The 20855-nt window shown below is 41.4% G+C and overlaps 1 pseudogene; it reads right to left on the minus strand.

The window, feature by feature from the left end:
* Nucleotides 1–721: 721 nt before the first annotated feature.
* On the minus strand, nt 722–1516 carry LOC144319171 (ribosome biogenesis protein NSA2 homolog; annotated as a pseudogene).
* Between the last annotated feature and the right edge of the window lie 19339 nt (nt 1517–20855).

Consider the following 20855-nt stretch of genomic DNA (forward strand, 5'->3'; position numbering starts at 1 on the left):
TGCACAGGGGAGCCTGGGGGTAGAAGAGATTAATTTCAAAATGAAGATAAAGGAAGTTTGTTGCTTGAGGTAGACTTTGAATGGGCAGAATTTTAATAGATATAAGGATGGGAAACAGCCTTTACTTGTCTGTGACTCTGATGTTTCTGAGTGCACGAATTGTATTTATATCTTTGTATTCACAAATGCCTAGTATGGACCTGGCATATGGTAACTTTTCAATAGATGCTTGTTGGAAAATAAAGTTTATGAGCCTAGGGGTAAATGAAAGACTAGAAAGGATGATTGAAACCTAACTGGGAAGGACACAGTTCTGTCTGTTGTGAGTAGCCATAAAATGTTCTTGAGTTGGGGAGAGATGCGATCAGATCAGATTATCTGTGAAGGATGAATTAGGGGGGAAAGAAACTGGAGACCAGGAAAGCAGCTAGAGGATATTTAAAAGGTACAGGTGAGAATCCATGAGGATGTGAATTAAGCAGTGGAAGTGGAAGGGGCAAGGAAGGGATGAAGATCTCCTTTTTTTTGTTTTTGTTTTTGTTTGTAAAATTTGTCTATTTAATGTTTTTTTGGGGGGGGGTTGTTTTGTTTTGCTTTTTCAAATAGAATAAATAGTTCTCTCAATGATTGCAGACACATAAAACTGCTGGGTAGTATTCAGAAACATCACAATAATGGCAGTTTTCCTGATTGGTGTGTAGTCTCCAATAATCATACAATTTCATACAAAGTTTCCTTGTATGAAACTTCTGTCAAACAGTAAGACTTCATTTTTCAGGACTGTTGGTGACCTGGGCATATTTTCCCTAAGTAATCTTGCCTCCTTGTGTCACATCACCCAGCTCACTCACATTCACTCAGATAACCAGATCTTTAGTAATAACACCCAAAACGGTACATAGTATAATGGGAATGAAGAATTCTTCTTTACACCAAGTATTGGCAGGCAAAGGTGGCTTCCAGTTCCGGATGTGTTGTAGGCCCTTTTTGACACTAAGTCCACTGGCCTAATGAATCTTTTGTATTTAGGTAGTTTTTTAGTTAAGCCGTTTCCAATAAAGCTGACTTAGTAACCTCCCTCTTCCATGCTTTCTTCTTTGTCTTTCTGTTCAAATAATTTTTCACATTTCTCTGTCTCCCTGGGCATGAACTCTTGACAGGAGGACTTCCCATTTTCCCACTATCTCTTTTCATTTTTGTTAATCATATTGGAAATCACGTTAGCGTGGACTATCCCTCTCTCTCCAGTAGATAGGCAGGTACTGCTCCTTGTGGAATCTTTTCATCATTCTTTTGTTTGAGGTGCCTCTCTTCATGCATCTTGATCATCTTTTTTCATTTGTGTTTTCTCAGCATGGTGCTGTTTATGGCAGAGCTTAGCTCTTTGACCATTTTTTTGGCCTTCTTTGAACATTCATGAGCCTCTCTGACCTTCTTTCTTTACCTTTTTCTCATAGTAATCCAAACATCATCCATAGCATTTATGGTATAGTTCACAATATTCATTTTGTGGCATGGTGATGGCTGCCAGGTACAGCTGCCAGGACATGAAGAAGCTTTCAATTTTGGGGTGTCAGAGGCCCAGGAGCTAACTCCATGCAACCTGACACAGGAAATGGCAGAATCTTCTGGTTTCAAATAGACATTTCTGTTTACTTTCTTTAGAAAAACCACTGAAGTACCAAGAAGGACTAGAATAAAATATGCGTTCCATCACTGGTGAAACTAGGAAAACATATATAATCCCAAACCAGAATATATAAACTAGACAAAGACTATGTGGGATGTTGGGAATTGATTTAGCAGAGCAGAGAAAGCTTAAAACAAATAAACCTAAGTGTCTGTGGACAGAAGGAAAACGGTCTAGAATTTCGAGAAAGGCCTACAACACAAAAAGCAGAGAGAAAAGAAAAAACTAGGAGAAGAAAACTAATTTTAAAGAAAGCAATAATTAGCATACTCAGAGAAACAAGGATGCTGTAAAAAAGGAGCAATAAGAAAATAAGAAAAAGCTCTTGCAAATTAGCAATATAACTAAAATTGAAAATTCAAAAGAATTGGAAAATTAAGTTGGAGAAATCCCACTGAAAGTAGAACACAGACAAATATATGAATAATAATATGGAAAAGATAAAGAAATGGGAGGATTCTACCCCGATAGCAAACTAATAGAGGTTGTAGAAATATGGAACAGAGAAAACAAATAAAACAGAGAAATAATTTGATGATATTTTGGAAAATCAAAGTACAAAGGTATCTAAATTAAGTCCAAAAAGTGTTTCTCCCAAAACAACCCTTTTAAAAGGCTGCACCAAGACGCATCCTTATGAAATTTCAGTGCCCCAAGGATGAAGAGTTGATAGAAAAATATTCCACACACAAAAAACAGGTTACATACAAAAGTTTAGTAATTAGCAGCTAGCTACCCTGGAAGCTAGAAGAGAGGGAGAACTATATTCAGTATTATGAAGAAAAATTATTTCCATTTGAGGAATATACAGTTAGTTAAGCTATCACGATGTGTGATGATAGAATAAAGATATTTTAGAATTACAAAAATTTCAGCAAACCTAATTCCACTGTGTTCTGTCTAAAGAAGCTACTAGGCAATATGTTCTACCAAACAAGAAAATAAGAAGCATGGGGTCCAGGAAAGGAAAGAAGCAAAGGGAATGCCCAGGTTAGTGGTAAATGGAAGTCTCAGGATAAGAGCTGTGTAGCTGACCTAGACAGTAAACAGTTCATAGAACAGGAAGACTTAAGGCTCTAGGAGAGAACTCTCTGGAGGGTGGGGGAGGCAGGGAAGAGAGGTAGGGGACTATAAATGATAGCAAAGTGCATTTAAGAAGTTGTTGGAGGAAACAGGGAGATTGAGCCACTCATTGATACATAGAATACTAAGAAACTGGGGGGAAGAAGGAGGCAGCTATTGACCACGTGAAAACTAAAGTTGAACAAAGAAATGGAAAAAAAGAAGGCAACTATTAACCATGTGTAAAAACAAAGTTGAACAAGGAAGCAGCCATAGTAATAGTACACTACTTGACACAGCAGTAAACAGCTTTTATATGGTTTTAATAAGGTAGATACTGAATACTGACTGAAATGAAGTTGTGATATTAACTATAGATAAGAAGATAAAAGAGGAAAAGTCACATAGAAAGGTTGGAGGAATCTGAGAGAGCTAAGTAATCATTCATTATCAGAGGACATCAATGCATAATAACTGATATTGGAGAATCAAGAAAAAACAATACAATCTTATTATTTAGAATCACAGGTTCTCACAACCCTGTACAAGAAATGGCTGAGAGAACTGACTGGTTACAACTTAACTAGGCTAGTATATATGGTCGTTGTGCATTTCACAACCCACAGAGTGTTTAAGTCGTAACCGCAAAGTTAAGTTTTGCACAACCTGCACAGCCTTATGCAGTAGTTCTGCCTCTGGGAAGCAGGACCGGCACTGGGGCAGGGGACTACTACTCTATCCAGTGACAAACATTTTAGCCCTATTTGCTTTTAAAATTCTGTGTTTAAATTTTAAAAACCTAAAATAAAAAAAAGAGGACAGTACAGATTGGAGACATACTTTTGAAAATGCTCATTGGGATTGAGCAGCTTCTGAGGGATAGGCAGATGAACAGGAGACCGTAAAAACAGTGGAGAATAATCAGTTAAATAGGAAGAAATAAAAAGAAAGTAACTTGGTATCTAGACGTCAAAGGAGCGTTACCAGTGGAAGTAGTGGCCAACAGCGCCACATGCTGGTGAGGGGGGGATTTCAAGGGCTCTGGCATCAGAAGCCCTGGTCCTGAGTCTAACCCAGCTCTGACGCTTTCCACCTGGCTATCTCCTCACCTAAAGAAAGGTGAGAACAATATAAAGCTCACAGCACTCCTCTGCTGCTGCTTTCGTGAAATACAGTGATAAGCTTGCTGGAGAAGAAATCCTTCCCAGGACCCAGTTTTACATCTTGGTGATACCCTCCTCAAACTAACCAAAGTATTCTGGGGGAAAGGGCTATGCTCTTGAAAATTAATTTTACTTTTAAAGATATATTATTTCCAAGGCCCCCAGGAATATGTTTTTCTTATAAAGTTGACAGGTCAGACTCCACTTTCTTGAAGTTGGACTTCTGAGGCTCCTGAAGAATCCCATGGAAATTTTCCAGCCCTGAGGACTAGCTATAGGGGACCAGGTAGGCAAAACAGTCTGCTTCCTGCTGCAGGACTCCAGCTACAAAATGAACTTCTGCTCCCCTGGAACTAGACACAGAACAGGGGCATGCAAGTGGTACTGTCTCAACTTGACTCAACGTGGCTTTCAGGGAAGACAGATTGAATCTTGAGCCTGGGGGCATTGAGTCGAGAGCCTGAAACCAGGAAGGAGCAAGAAATATCTGAGAGTAGGAAAAAGGTGGAGTGGCGTGCTGTTACAAAATCACCAAAATCTCTTTTTCTAGCTTCACAGAGGAGGCCCCCTCACCATGACCAGACCCTGTAAAACCACTCAGGGCTGTTGAGAAAGCCCTGATCTGACGTTCTTCTGGTATCTGTCAACCCCAAGGGCTCCTGTCTCACCTGCTGTTTGGCCTCATGGAATTCAAAAGCAGCATAAAAACAAACCAACCAGGGTTATAGAGCATACCCTATGCCAGGTACCGTTTTCAGCACTTTACTTACACTAATTTTTGTACAGATAAGAAAAATGAGGCACAATGAGGTGAAACAACTAGGCTAATACTAGGGACAGGCCAAATATCAGAGGCAGGCCCTCCTGAACACTAGACTCTCTAGCATAGCCTCACGATGCTCAGCAACCGTTGAGAAGCAGAGGTTCCTCCCTTTCTCAAAAATCTGCAATGACTCCCACTGACTTTTGGATAGAGTATCCAGGGTTCTTGGTATTCAAGGTTCTTCATAACACTTCCTTACCTTTATAATGTCATCTACACTGTATCCAGCCACAAACCAGATGTGCCTGCTACACTGAGCTTTTCAGTCTTCTGAAGTGCCCTGCATTCTCACACCTTTGGGCTTCGGCTAATGCCATTCCTTCATCCTAAAGTGCAAAGTAGTAGAGTGAGGCTAAATAGATGTGATTTGGAATTAAACTTCTCTGTATCTGTTTAGTCTCTTTCCAGTTATGGCAGAGATTGCGAGTTGTCTTCTGGATATCCACTCTCCCTGTATCCAGAAATAAAAGAACCTAATTTTGGGATGGATACATTATTATCTAAAAGACTGTTTTCTCATGTGACTAACTTTTAGCCAATGATAGCTAGGTGAAAATGTTGAGAGTTTCTGGAGGTTTCGTATATTGGAATAGTTGTCATTTCTTCCTTCTTCATCCTGCTCCTTGGAGCATAGGTGTGATATCTGGAGCTCCAGCAGCCATCTTGTACCACAAAGATGAGGGCCACATACCAGGGATGATGGAGCAAAGACCCTAAAAAATCCTGGGTCTATGGTGACCATGCAATGGTTATGTCAGCCCTGACTACCTGCCTTTGGACTTCTATCTCATTTAAGTTTCTACTTTTCAGGTATTTGTTATAGCTAGTTAATCCTACCCTTAAATGATATACCAGCTTGCAACACTTACCCTTCTGGGTCTGAACCTCAGCAGTGAAATGGAGGGAATTATACCACTTGGTAATGGTGGAAAATAAATGACATAACATGAAAAAAATCGATATCTCGATATCTGCTGGCAGGCTGGGAAGGGATATTTTTGGGAAGGGGAAGTCATACACCCACCTGTTCCTACCTACTTCCCTGAAGCCAAACCCTCTGAGTTCTACTTCACTCAGTCACTGAGTGGCTTAATGCTTGAGTAAGGAGTCAGTGGACCAGGTAACCTTTGGAGCCCATCCAAAATTTAACAGAAAGCAGGTTGCTCCTGTCCATGTCTATGGACAATCCTGGTGGAGTACAGCTCCCTTTCTTTAAATGCCACGTGAAGACTGTGACATTTCTCTCTAGGAACATTCCAGCCATCACAGATCTGTAATACATAGTCTCATTATCTGTCTCTCTTTCTTTTCCTCTGCTTCTCTCTCTCTTTATCTTCTCTTTGTCCCTATGTCTGCCCCTCCTCACTCTCTCTCTCTGTGAGACTAAGTGAGTGATGTAAGAGACAGACATTCCTTCATGTAAGGAATGAAGTAGAGTGAGGCTCTAAGGGATGGTGTGCTCAAGAACTTCTAAACAGGCTGAACCTGAACTGCTTAAACAGACTTCTTTTGGGGTTTAGCCACAGTAGATCACTTGGTTTTTTCTAGAGGGGGTAAGGGGTGGGGAAAGGGCAGAGAGAGAACTCCAAGCAGGCTCCCCCACCAGCACAGAGACTGATGCGGGGCTCAAATGATCTTAAGACCATGACCTGAGCTGAAATCAAGTCAGAAGCCCAACCAACTAAGCCACCCGGGTGCCCCCATCTGCTCCTTTGGAAGGTTCCAAGCACTTTCAAGAGTCAATGTCTCATGTCAATGTCTTCCTTTGACTGAAGTGCCCCCTTTTCCTGGCATGCTTGACAAACTTCTGCTCTTTTCTTTAAGATTAAATGTCACCTTCTCTGAGAAGCATTTTCTGGCCCAGTTAGACAATCAACCATATGGAGGCAAGACTGACATCTTGTCATGAGAGCGAGTAACCCTCCTAGATGTGCATCTGAAGAGAAGGTTGCTCTAAGTTAGCTAGAAGATGAGCCAAGGGAACATCTGTGGCGATGGTCACAACACCCCCTTGCTAACAAGAAACAATCTGGGGTCCGAATGAGCCGTCAACAGAATGATCAAGGACTCAGTGCCATGGAGAATAGCCAATGATAAATTTAACAGAGCGGGGGGAAAAATTAAGCAAGTGTCACTCCAGCCCTAGCCTTAACAATTCTCAAGAGTACATTCAGAGGGCCTTTAACTGCTCAGTGAACTCTTCTTGACACATCCTTCAAGATAAACTGATTACAGAGTCCCATCTTATCTGAGAAGCATAGGTCCCCCCTAGGGTGTGCCTGAAACGGCAGGTGGTACCGAACCCAACAAATACTATGCTTTTTCTTGTACATACGTACCTACGATAAGGTTTAATTTATGAATTAGACACAGTAAGAGGTTAACAACCATAACTAATAATAAAATAGAACAATTGTAACAATATTCTGTAATAGAAGTTATGTGAATGTGGTCTCTCTCTCTCTCAAAATATCTTATTCTGTACTCATCCTTCTTTTCGTGATGATGTGAAATGATCAGATGCCTGTGTGATGAGATGAAGTGAGGGGAATGACGTAGGTGTCATGATGTAGCGTTAGGTTACTCCTGCCTTCTGACTGTACGTCAGGAGGATCATCTATTTCTTGACTACAATTGAGTACAAGTAACAGAAACTGTAGAAGGCAAGAGCACAGATAAGAGGGGACTCCAGTAAAGCCCATGTGTCTCAGGAACTGAAGAATTAACTTGGCACATGTGGTTAAGTAGTTGCAGTTAAATGCTAGAGGATTGCTGCCAAAACCAGTGACTTTTGTTGTAGCACAGGTGACCTTCTTTTAGTCTGTAATTAGATGTTAGAGGTAATCATCTATGAAGGGTACGCCTAATTCATAATATTAATGCCATTTAAAATGTTTTAATTGCGGTAAAATCTGCATAACATAAAATGGGCCTCCTTCCCCGTTTTTAAGTGTTCATTTCAGTAGTATTAAGCACATTCATGCTGTTGTGCAAACGTCACAACTATGCATTTCCAGAACTATTTTTATCTTGTGAAACTGAAATCTGTACCCATTAAACAATAACTTCCCGTTCCCTGCTCCAGCAGCCCCTGGCAACCTCCATTCTACCCATCTCTGTGGATCTGATTACCCGGTACCTCATACAGGTGGTATTGCACAGTGTTTGTCCTTTCAAGACTGGCTTATGTCACTTGGCGTGAGGGCCTCAAGATTCATCCATATTGTAGCATGTGTCAGAATTTCCTTCCTTTTTAAGACTGAATAAGATTTCCTCATCTGTACATACCGCATTTTGTTTCTCCACTCATCCTCTGATGGACACTTGGGTAGCTTCCATATTTTAGCTTATTATGAATAACGCCATTATGAACATGGTGTGCCAGTAACTCTTTGAGATCCTGCTTTCAATTTGTCTGGATATACACCCAGAAGTGGAATTTCTAGATCATATAATAATTCTAATTTTAGGTTTTTGAAGAACCATCATACTGTTTTCTATAATGTCTGCACCATTTTTATATTCCCACCAACATGGCACAAGGCTCCAGTTCCTTCAAATCATCCCAACACTGGTTATTCTCCTGCCCACCTTTCTTTCCTGCCTTCCTCTGTCCTCCCTCCCTCCCAGCCTTCCCTCCCTTCTTTCATTTTGGTAGCAGTCATCCTAATGAGTATGAGGTGATATCATTTTGATTTGAATTTCCCTAAGAACTAGTGATGTTGAATATCTTTTTCCCATTTTAACTTTACATTCTTTTTTTGTAATAGGGATGTGTGAGTAATCACACCAGTGTCATAAAATCACTGGTATGCAATTTTTTTCAAAGACCAAAACACATCCCTCTTTATCTCACTCCATTTGGATGATGCTATTAGATCTATCAAAATCACATTCCAAATCCTCCAACCCTTAGAGCAGTGAAAGGCTTGTTTTGCACAAGCATCGGTAGACAGGGGTCAATGTCAAGATCATGTAACTTTACTCGTAACCAATTCCTGTTCATGGAGGATATAAGAAGCACACTTAGATGCTCTTCTGTGGCTTTGAGGTTTTTTTAGGCAATGAGAAGTCTCAGATAAATTGATTTGAAAAATTCCTGGATAGACTTTGCTGATTTCTGCTTTACATGTTTTTTTTTTTCCCTGTCAAGCAAGACACCAAGAAGGTAAGTCCTATATTTGCTAGAACAGAGTGTGAATAAAATCATTTTTAGGTAACAGCAATTCATTCAGAGCAGAGGAGAGGAGAAACCTCTCCTCTGAGACATCCAAGGTTTAAAAGATCCTTTGATAGTAATAGCTGGTACATTATTGCCAGTTCCCTGGCCTCCCCAGCATAATCATAAATACAAATGGGATCTAAGGAATCTATGGGGTATAAGTGAGGGGTAACATGTGTATTTCTTACTCAGACCACAGCAAAAAAATGCTAATCACAACATATAAGATACACTATAGATAGAAATATAAATTCCCTAAGATTTATTCCATGAACTACCATTTAGTGCCACCATTTTTCAAGGAAAGTCAGTTTGGCAAGGATTTTTTAAAATTTAGATTAATAAACCTATCCCTGAAAGAATTGCCTGTGGGAATCTGTCTATTCTCTAAAGGGTTGAAACAAGGTCTCACCGGAATCACTGCCAATCCTGGTGTTTCGATCTCTAGAGATGCTATTTATGCCTGGAGAATAAATACATATTATCATCAAGGGAAAGCTGTTTGAAGAGACAGGGCAGTATAGACAGGAAGCCAGAGCGTCTTCATCTTCTCAGGGAAATGAATCAAGGCCAGATGAAAGGAATTCTGTTCACCACGCTGCAGAGCAAAGGTTGACTGAGATAAGGGTAGCCCATTATAACTGCTATCAACCCCCTCTCCCCCACACACTTTCTCTTGACAGTCACAAAAATAAATGGCCTACACTCAGGGAAAAAGAGTGTTCTAAAATGAAAGGTGCCTATAGGCATGTTAGTTTGTGGGACACAAAGGGTTGACCTTTTTTTTTTTTTAAGATTTATTTATTTATTTGAAAGAAAGAGAGTGGGTGTGGGGCAATGTGGAGCAGAGGGAGACAGAGACAGAGAATCTGGAGCAGACTCCCAGCTGAGCACAGAGCCTGACCCAGAGTTTGATCCCACGACCCTGAGATCATGACCCTGAGATCTACATGACCTGAGCTGAAATCAAGAGTTGGACACACGGGATCCCTGGGTGGCGCAGCGGTTTAGCGCCTGCCTTTGGCCCAGGGCGCGATCCTGGAGATCCGGAATCGAAACCCACGTCGGGCTCCCGGTGCATGGAGCCTGCTTCTCCCTCTGCCTGTGTCTCTGCCTCTCTCTCTCTCTCACTGTGTGCCTATCATAAAAAAAAAAAAAAAAAAAAGAGTTGGACACTCAACTGACTGAGCCACCCGGGCACCCTCAAAGGGTTGGCCTTTTAAAGTATCCTTTAGACTATACTCTGGATCCATTGGGGGGTCCATATACAGCATCTTCCCTCTTAAGTATCCGTTGAGTGGTGCCGATCACTTTACTTGACTTGGGCATTCAAAAATCTCCAGCAAAGGACTTTAAACCCCTCAGAAAATCAAATACACCAGAGTCCTTCCCATAGGACCTCAAGTGGCCATGTTGCAAATAAGGACCTTTAGTTAATAAGGAGCAAGACAGACAGACAGACACACACACACACCCTATCATCACCACCATCACCATCACGATCACTACCCCTAGCTTTCTCATAGAGTAGTACAGCACAGGGAAGGGAGCGGGATCTATAGGGCAATTATTCAGGAGTCAGAGCTGGGGTTGGCTTCATGACTGCACTGCCTCTTAGCTGTGTCTCTAGCATGTTATTGAAACTCTCTAAACCTCAATTCTGTTGTCTGCAAAATGGCAATAGAAATAACATATATCGACTAGTGTACTTAGGACTATTGAATCTGATTATTTATACAAAGTGCTTAGAACCAAGGCTGGTACATGCTAAATATTTAATAATTGTTACCTGTCATTAAAAATTTTATTATTATATGATTTACCTTTTCCTCCCAGTAAACAATCATGGCCCACCTCTGCCTGGCCTTTCTTTTGGTCTAAGGTAGAGTACCTCCAACCAGTGCCTGGAAATGGTAAACTCGTCAGGGTGTCCAGATGAGGTCACCCGCCCCAAGGTACTTCCTGGGGACTCAGCCAAGGAAAAATTCGTCAGGTGCTCCTAGGATGAGAAGGTAATTCCACAGCTGGGAAGTGTCTCTCTCTAAAATTATGAGGGTGACCCGTCAGCCAGGTTGTGTGCAGTAATGGCCTCAGTCTAGAGGAGATTTACGATGAAGCTACGAAACTTAGCTCTGGGGTGGCTCACTTACATGGGACCTTTCCAAGGCCCTGAGAAATATCTGCCAATTTTATATTAATAATTTTTTGTTATTTTTTTCAAAGATGTCCCCCAAATTATATAATCTTTAGGCCCCACCAAACCTGAATCTACTCCTACATAGGACTAGTTAAGGAAGAGAACACATTTTGAGGGGTCATATAAATGGATTCAACACAACCTTTATAAAAGCCATTTATAAGAAGTTGGGGTATTGTCTTTTTGGCCTAGGCCTGTGGTTCTCCACTTTGTAGAGGTGCTGCAAAACTGTTAGAATGACTGGATTTGCTTTCTCAAATGACACACATCTGGTGGGTAGGGCTTCTCAAATTTTCTCTCCAGATAATATATTTTTAAAAGATTTTATTTACTCATGAGAGACACACAGAGAGAGGCAGAGACACAGGCAGAGGGAGAAGCAGGCCTCTTGTGGGGACCCTGAAGTGGAACTCGATCCCAGGACTCCAGGATCACAACCTGAGCCAAAGACAGATGCTCACCTGCTAAGCCACCCACGCATCCGTCTCCAGATAATCTTAATACACTGACAAATCTCTTGATTTAGACTGGATTATGGGGCCCTTGGATGTGATCTGTTTTCTCTTAAGAACCTGAGTGGATGCTGTAGTGCACACTCAGATCCAAGCCTCAGATCAGCCCAGCATTTCCCCTGAGAGAAGGAACTCCCCACCCAATATTACCCCTCTGGGCACATGCAGGGTTCTAGTCTCCAAGATCAACTTCATCCCAGTTCAACTTCTCTCTCTCTCTTTCCCTTGTTCTGCTTCCTTCACTTCTTAACAAATACTGTTCCTGACTGCCCTCCCCCATAAACCTCCTGAATACAAATCTCTGCCTCAGAGTCTGTTTCCTGGGGAACCTGACCCATATCATATCTCAACCACACTTGCCTCCCCTGCATCCTTCCCAACACGGCTCATGCAGCATCCTAGAAAAGAAGCATGTACAGCTATCAGAAATATAATCAAGTTGTGACAATACAGCATAGACATATGAAGTTAGCCATATGAACCCCTAGGCAAAACAGATTAAATTAGAGAAATAAAAAGGATTATACAGAGATAGTTTTAAACTAAACTAAAGCAAAAATCATACAAATTAGAGAAACACATGTAAACTGGATGAAATATACAAGGTTCAAAATAAAAGATAAAAGACTAGAAACTGAGATTCTTAAAAAGTAAAAAGAAATAAGAGTTTAAGATTTCAAATGAGAAGCTAAAATCTCAGGTGTGAGAAGCTCAAAACACAAGCAGAGGAGACCTGACGTTTAGGAATAAAATTCAAGAGCTAAAGGGTAAAAAGAAAGAGAATTTAGGATGGTTTAAAAATAAAAGCAGCTCCTCAAAAGGTTAAACATAGAAGTACCATATGATCCAGCAATTCCACTTCCAGGCATAGACTCAAAATAACTGAAGACAGGGTCGCAAACAGATACTGGTACACCTATGTTCACAACAGCAGTATTCACAAGAGTCCCCAAATGGAAACAACACAACTGTGGATAAACAAAATATGGTATGTGCGTACAATGGAATACTATTCAGTCTTAAACAGAAAGGAAATTCTGACATGTGCTACAACATAGACAAGCCTTTAAGACACTAGACTGAGTGAAATAAGTCAATCACAAAATGACATACTATATGACTCCAGTTATATGAGGCACCGAGGGTAGTCTTTTCTATTTTTTATTTGAGAGAAAGAGAGACAGAGAGAGCATGAGCTGGGCAGAGGAGCAGAGGGAGAGGGAGAAGCAGGCTGCTGATCAGAAAGCCTGATGCAATGCGGGGCTCCATCCCAGGATCCTGGGATCACACCTTAGCCGAAGGCAGATGCTTAACCAGCTAAGCTACCCAGGCGTCCCATGGTAAGTCGCATATATTATGCCACAACAAAAAAATTTCTAACTCTCTGAAGAAAGTCCATGGTATTTTGATAGGGATTGCATTAAACGTGTATATTGCCCTGGGTAACATTGACATTTTCACAATATTAATTCTGCCAATCCATGAGCATGGAATATTTTTTCCATCTCTTTGTGTCTTCCTCAATTTCTTTCAGAAGTGTTCTATAGTTTTGAGGTTATAGATCCTTTACATCTTTGGTTAGGTTTATTCCTAGGTATCTTATGCTTTTGGGTGCAATTGTAAATGGGATTGACTCCTTAATTTCTCTTTCTTCAGTCTCATTGTTAGTGTATAGAAATGCCACTGATTTCTGGGCATTGATTTTGTATCCTGCCACGCTACCGAATTGCTGTATGAGTTCTAGCAATCTTGCGGTGGAGGCTTTTGGGTTTTCTATGTAGAGTATCATGTCATCGGCGAAGAGGGAGAGTTTGACTTCTTCTTTGCCAATTTGAATGCCTTTAATGTCTTTTTGTTGTCTGATTGCTGAGGCTAGGACTTCCAGTACTATGTTGAACAGCAGTGGTGAGAGTGGACATCCCTGTCTTGTTCCTGATCTTAGGGGAAAGGCTCCCAGTGCTTCCCCATTGAGAATGATATTTGCTGTGAGAGTTAGAACAAATTATTTTAAGATTTGTGTGGAATCAGAAAAGACCCCGAATAGCCAGGGGAATTTTAAAAAAAGAAAACCATATCTGGGGACATCACAATGCCAGATTTCAGGTTGTACTACAAAGCTGTGGTCATCAAGACAGTGTGGTACTGGCACAAAAACAGACACATAGATCAGTGGAACAGAATAGAGAATCCAGAAGTGGACCCTGAACTTTATGGTCAACTAATATTCGATAAAGGAGGAAATACTATCCATTGGAAAAATGACAGTCTCTTCAATAAATGGTGCTGGGAAAATTGGACATCCACATGCAGAAGAATGAAACTAGACCACTCTCTTTCACCATACACAAAGATAAACTCAAAATGGATGAAAGATCTAAATGTGAGACAAGATTCCATCAAAATCCTAGAGAAGAACACAGGCAACACCCTTTTTGAACTCGGCCATAGTAACTTCTTGCAAGATACATCCACGAAGGCAAAAGAAAGAAAAGCAAAAATGAACTATTGGGACTTCATCAAGATAAGAAGCTTTTGCACAGCAAAGGATACAGTCAACAAAACTCAAAGACAACCTACAGAATGGGAGAAGATATTTGCAAATGACATATCAGATAAAGGGCTAGTTTCCAAGATCTATAAAGAACTTATTAAACTCAACACCAAAGAAACAAACAATCCAATCATGAAATGGGCAAAAGACATGAAGAGAAATCTCACAGAGAAAGACATAGACATGGCCAACATGCATATGAGAAAATGCTCTGCATCACTTGCCATCAGGGAAATACAAATCAAAACCACAATGAGATACCACCTCACACCAGTGAGAATGGGGCAAATTAACAAGGCAGGAAACAACCAATGTTGGAGAGGATGCGGAGAAAAGGGAACCCTCTTACACTGTTGGTGGGAATGTGAACTGGTGCAGCCACTCTGGAAAACTGTGTGGAGGTTCCTCAAACAGTTAAAAATATACCTGCCCTACGACCCAGCAATTGCACTGTTGGGGATTTACCCCAAAGATACAGATGCAATGAAACGCCGGGACACCTGCACCCCGATGTTTATAGCAGCAATGGCCACGATAGCCAAACTGTGGAAGGAGCCTCGGTGTCCAATGAAAGATGAATGGATAAAGAAGATGTGGTTTATGTATACAATGGAATATTACTCAGCTATTAGAAATGACAAATACCCACCATTTGCTTCAACGTGGATGGAACTGGAGGGTATTATGCTGAGTGAAGTAAGTCAGTCGGAGAAGGACAAACATTATATGTTCTCATTCATATGGGGAATATAAATAATAGTGAAAGGGAATATAAGGGAAGGGAGAAGAAATGTGTGGGAAATATCAGAAAGGGAGACAGAACGTAAAGACTGCTAACTCTGGGAAATGAACTAGGGGTGGTAGGAGGGGAGGAGGGCGGGGGGTGGGAGTGAATGGGTGACGGGCACTGGGGGTTATTCTGTATGTTAGTAAATTGAACACCAATAAAAAATAAATTAAAAAAAAATAAAAGTCAGGCTCAAACATCAAAAAAAAAATTTCTACCCCCAAAATAAAAACAAGAAGTTTATAAATCAGAGAAACATGTAGTTAGCTAAAAGGAAGGGAGAGAGAGAGAGAGAGAGAGAGAGAATGAAGAGAATGATCCCCGCCAATGGGGCAAGTGCTGGCTCAGAGCAGAGCTCTGTGAGAGCAGTGCCCCTTCGTGGAGGAGTGCCCTTGCTCTCACCCCACATCACACTCATGACAGGAGTCTGGGTCTTCCGGCAACAAAGAACATGCAACCCCCTAGAAACTGTGTGAACACTCTCCATAATCCACATTCAGAAGAGGAAGTGTGCCTGAGAACAGGGAGAAACATTTCAGAACAGAAATAGGGAGAGGAGAGTCAAAGCCAAGATGAATACTTGGGACTCACCCACTTATTTTGACCAGCACTTTTGGGGGCAGTGGCTATTTTAGACTGTGTCTGAAGGAAGTCTTTCCCATGGGTTGGAAGGGAAGTCTTGGCAGCTATCCCTGGGGTTTCCCGACAATTGTCCCCTCTTTCCTGACATTCTTCTAAGCCCATAGTTCCAACACAGAGACTGCATCTCACCAGGAGACTTAGGCTATGAAAATACTTCCAAGGAGGAAGCTGCATTTCCAGGTATGGAGGAAATGGAAAAGCAAATGTGACCTGGATTGTAACTGGTTCTGCTCCCATGTGAACAGCTGCCAAGACTTGCCACCCAGCTGCAGCCAGTGTCAGTGTTTCTCTTCATCCCTTAAAACTCCAGATTTTCCAGGAAATGTATTCTAAAGTAGTTCCATTTATGATGTTCCCTTAAGATTTAGTAATTTACTTGTTCACTTAGCTATTCTTTCATTCTACAAATATCTATTCCAGAAATATTTATTAAGTGCCTAATATGTGACACTATGCTAGGGTTATGGTAGGAATCTTTGCAGGATTGATTCTAGCACAAATACTACCATTTTAAGGTGAGGATATAAGCCTAGACTTGTGTTATCTGATATGATAGCCACTAGCTACATGTGGCTATTTTAATTTAAATTAATTAAGACAAAAAAGTCAGTTTCTGAGTTGTATGAGTTATATTTCAATTTATCAACAGACTCATGACTATTGACTACCATATTGGACAGTGCAGAAATAGAACATTTTCAAAGATTCTGTTGGACCACCACAGTCAAGAGAGGGTTGGGTCGATTGCCACAGCTCACACAGTCATTCGATAGTTCAAATCAAACTCTGTGAACAGACATAATTTTCCACTTACATTTTTGCCAAAATAAAAACGAGACAGAATTATTCTAGTTCTAAACAACAAAATATTTGGAAGAAAACAGAACAAAAACAGAGATGGCCATATAAACCTATTTTTTAAAGGTATCCAGGTAGTTGACTTCAGTCAGAGTAACATAACCAGCTGTCTGACTAAATGTTTTTATTCAGACATCAAGTCCTTAAAAACATTGAAAGCATGGTTTCAGTGATTACTGGGGCCTACTGAAGGCTTTGCCCCTGTTTTGATTATAGAAGCACTGCTCTGACCAGGATAGAAGCAGACCATGCAGACCCATTCTGGATGGAGCCAGGCAGATCCATAGGCTGCTAGGTCACTGAGGAGAACTTCTGTGGAGGGCAGTGGTTCGGAACAGAGGTTTGAATCTTGCCTCCAGCAGTTGGACAAGTTTCTTAATTTCTCTGAGAATCAGAATTCTTATCTCTGAAATGAGTGTAATACTATTAACCTGGCAAGGCCATTTTGAAGATCGAATGGGATGATTTATGTGAAAGTGCCTCGAACACTTTAAAGCATTAATCAGATATTCTTGTTAAAAGCCATTACTGTCATCTTGGGGTTGGACACACCCGCCTCCCTTCTTCTGCTGCATAATTAAACCCTACCATACCATTTCTCAGACTTTATGGGTGATGTTTCCAGCTGTGTAGAGAGTTTGATGCATGGCCCTGACAACAGAAACAGAAACACCTGATTTTTTATTATTATTGGTGTTGTTATTTTTGAGTATTGAAAGCAATGGTATTGGCAAACAAAATAGCCAGTCAGCTGAAATTACTTCAAAAGGCCAGAAGACTTTAGCTTATCACTGTCTCTGATAAACCATCTGAGCCAGTTGGGGAAAGATTGAATTGTTTTTTTTCTTATATGGCCACTGATTTGTTCCTCTGGTTGGGAGCCAAGTGAGAGGTGGTCATGCTAATTGGCCAGTTTTCCTGAAGGAAGATTCCTTGAGTAGAGATGGGGCCATCCATCAGACATAAACAGAAATATATAAAATAGTAACAAGTGTCCCTAACTCCATGCAATGGATTATTATGGTTGGCATGAAAGGATGTGTCAGAGAACAGAATGGTAGTGTGACCCCCACACTTTTCACGCAGAGGACAGCTTTTGTCATTTGTCCCCTTTGGAGTCTGTGTTGTATCAAGAATATTCACAATAATAACAGTCACCGCTGCTATGTACTGAGCACTTACAATGTGTTCTTCAAGTACATTATCTTATTTAATTTTATAGAATAATCCAAAGAGATAGGAATCATCATCATTCTTATTTTTACTGATTAATAAACTGAATCTTTGAAATCTTTTTCTTCCTTCAAAAGTGCATTGATTAGGCACCTGTACATTTGCTCAGTTAAAAAAGAAGGCAAAACTGAAGATGTGTTACTGTCTAACAAAACTTGTGATCATCTCAAAATATTCAGTGTTGCCAGTCGATACAGTTCTAGTCAGAGCAGAAACATCTGAAGCTGCAGTTAGCTTATATATCTTTATGGTAGGCAAATATACAGTTTCAATCGAGCTTTTTGAAATAATGAAAAGCCCTTGTGATATCATCTAGGGGTCTGTGTTCACTGGACCAGGGACCACTGAGACCCTAAAAGGATGACTGATCGATCAGGATTCAATATCAGAATCCCCTTGTGTCATCATGAAAGGCTACAGAACACTTAAAAATGTAAAAACTGTTAAAACACTTTTTCCAGGTTGGAAGTAAATCTGTTAAACCTTCAGACTGAATTGTATATTAGACAACACTTATTTTTCCCTCTTGAATGTTAGCTAGAGCTTCTTGAAGGCAAGTATTGGCATCAACAAGAACAGGGCTCTGTCTTGGGTTCTGTCCTCTGCTCTGTTTACCCTGAGTAATTCCAGGACATCTCAGGTTTTGAAATCCATCTATTGGCTGATGACTTCCAAATACACCTCACTCTCCAGGCCTGACATTTTCCCCAAGCTCTAGGTGGCTTGGATTCTACCTAGCAGGTATCTCAATGAGTCCAAACAGAGCCCTTGATCTTGCCCTAGCCCCACATCTGCTCCTCTGTCATCTTCCCTACTTCCAGCCAATGACTTCAAAAGATGGTGGCACCCTCGAACAAGAAACTCAGGTCAACCACCTCATCATGCCTGAGTCTACTCTTTCTCTGTCACCTCCAATCCTGTCACCTCTTCTTCCAAAATACTTCCCACAAATCTGTCCCCTCATCCAGCTACCTTCCTCCTGCTCCAAACTGGGCCAGTGTCATCTCCCTGGACTGCCCCAAGAGCTTCCTATTGTCTATACTTTCACTCCAGGGCACTTCAAATCAATGGACAACAGCTACTTGGTCTTTGCCTTCAAATTAAAAATGAGAGGAAGCAAACAGAAATCAGAAGGAAGGGTCTAAAGTAGACTTAAATATAAAAATAATTTCTTGTCAAAATAGTGAATTCTTGTGTGTGTTGGAGGGGTGGTATTGACTGGGAAGAAGCATGAGGGAAACTTCTGGACTGCTAGAAATGTTCTATATCTTGATCTGGATGATGGTTATGTGGGTGCACACATACATACATATGTTATACCTCAGTTTTTAAAAGTTAGAAAAAAAAAAAGAAAGAAAGAAAAAAGAAAGAACTTCTTGCCAAGATTCTAAAGACAGTTTGGCAGCATATAAAGGGATGTTGTGGAATCTACTTTCCTGGCTCTCTTTCAGAATGGGATGGAGTCCTAGCTGCCTGGGGGTGTTCAGTGTCTAGAATTAAAGAGATGTAATCAGAAATCACATTTGTTCTGCTTAATTCTACCCTTGGCCCTGTGCTAGGTGCATCATGATGAATATTTAATGTGTCACTAAGCATTTTGTCACAGAAGAGTATTTAAGGACATGATGAATAATTAACATGCTGAGTGAAGAGTTGAGAATATCGAGCCTGGGCCATCCTCACTGTGGAACCAAGTTACCACGGGGTCAAAAGCCATCTGCTTCTCAGGCCCTTCCTGGGTATGCCCAAACACTACCAATCTCTCAGCCTCAGAAATGAGCCAGCCCAAAGCAAACCAGGCTCTGGTGATAAAAGAATGTCTCAGAAATGTGCATTTATAGAAGAACCTAGAAACATGGTCTGTGCCACCCCCAAAGAAGCCAAATTGACTGATGGTTTTCCCTCTCTGTACCTATTGACCAACAATGGGACAAACTGACCAACCATCTGGCATGCAGCTGAGTAGACGTGATCGTGATTGAGGTATGTTGCCATTCCCAGGCGGGTCCTGTGCTTGCCAGATTGGGTGGGGCAGGTGTGCAGGAGATGGGAGTTCTCATGGCATGCGGCATGAGTATGCTAGTAACAGTGGGGACTCCCCATCTCAAGGCCCTTGCTGAAGCCCCTGGCTTCCCAGGCGTGTGACTTTGGACAAATTTCTGAATATCTCTGTGTCTAAAATACCATAGGCAACAGAATCAATCTCATGGGACTATTCTAATGATTAGGTAGTTAAAACACTCCTGGCACATGACATGATTTTTATAGATATGGAAGCTATGAGACAGGTAAAATTAAATAATCTTCTTATAGGAATGGGTCACAATCGCAAGTCTACCTGACCCCAAACCTGTGTTCTTAACCATTACTCAATGCTCTCTCCATGAAGGCACTGAGTCCGATAGAGGCATGATGGGCAGCAGGAGGCAGGACAGGCTGATGCTTTGTCTGTAGGGAAGGGAGGGAGGCCTCCTGGCACTCATCTCGCACATAATGCGATTAAGGTTTGAGGGCATATGAATGCCATCTGGAGACCTGAATTCTTATCCTGGCCCCGTTACCTCCCAGTGTATAACCTTGAGCAGATCACTCACTTCCTGGCCTCAGACTCCTCACCTGGGCAGTGGAAAGCTGCCCCCACTTGACAATCCCTTGACCTTGACATTCTAGGATCCAGACTCCCTACAACCAGCCCTGCCCATAGCAGGTACGCTGGTCCAGGAGGTGGCTCTGCTGGGGGTGCAAGAGGCTGAGGGCTATTACTGCTGTGTGGGTATGTTTGAAGGCACCTCAAATGACGAATGTGTCTAAGCAAGTTTCTCCTATCCTTGCCAACATTGATTTTTCCAGTGTGGGATCGATGTGTTGCTGAGATGGTGGGGAAGAGTACACAGTGTTCTTCCCTGAGACCGCAGAGGGCAGGCCCTTTCAGAGATGTCTGCTTTAGTATCCTGCCTTTGTGACTCTCCCTGGGGCATCTACAGGCATGGTGCTGATACAGTTATCTAACAGACCGGTGAGGGGATGGGGTGGGGGTGTTGGCAATATGGAGGGAAGAATGAGAAAGCACTGTTTTCTCTGGCTTGAAGTCCACAGATCTTTGCCACCTGACTTC

This window comes from Canis aureus, chromosome 8, assembly GCF_053574225.1.
Source record: "Canis aureus isolate CA01 chromosome 8, VMU_Caureus_v.1.0, whole genome shotgun sequence".
In the NCBI taxonomy this organism is placed as follows: Eukaryota; Metazoa; Chordata; class Mammalia; order Carnivora; family Canidae; genus Canis; species Canis aureus.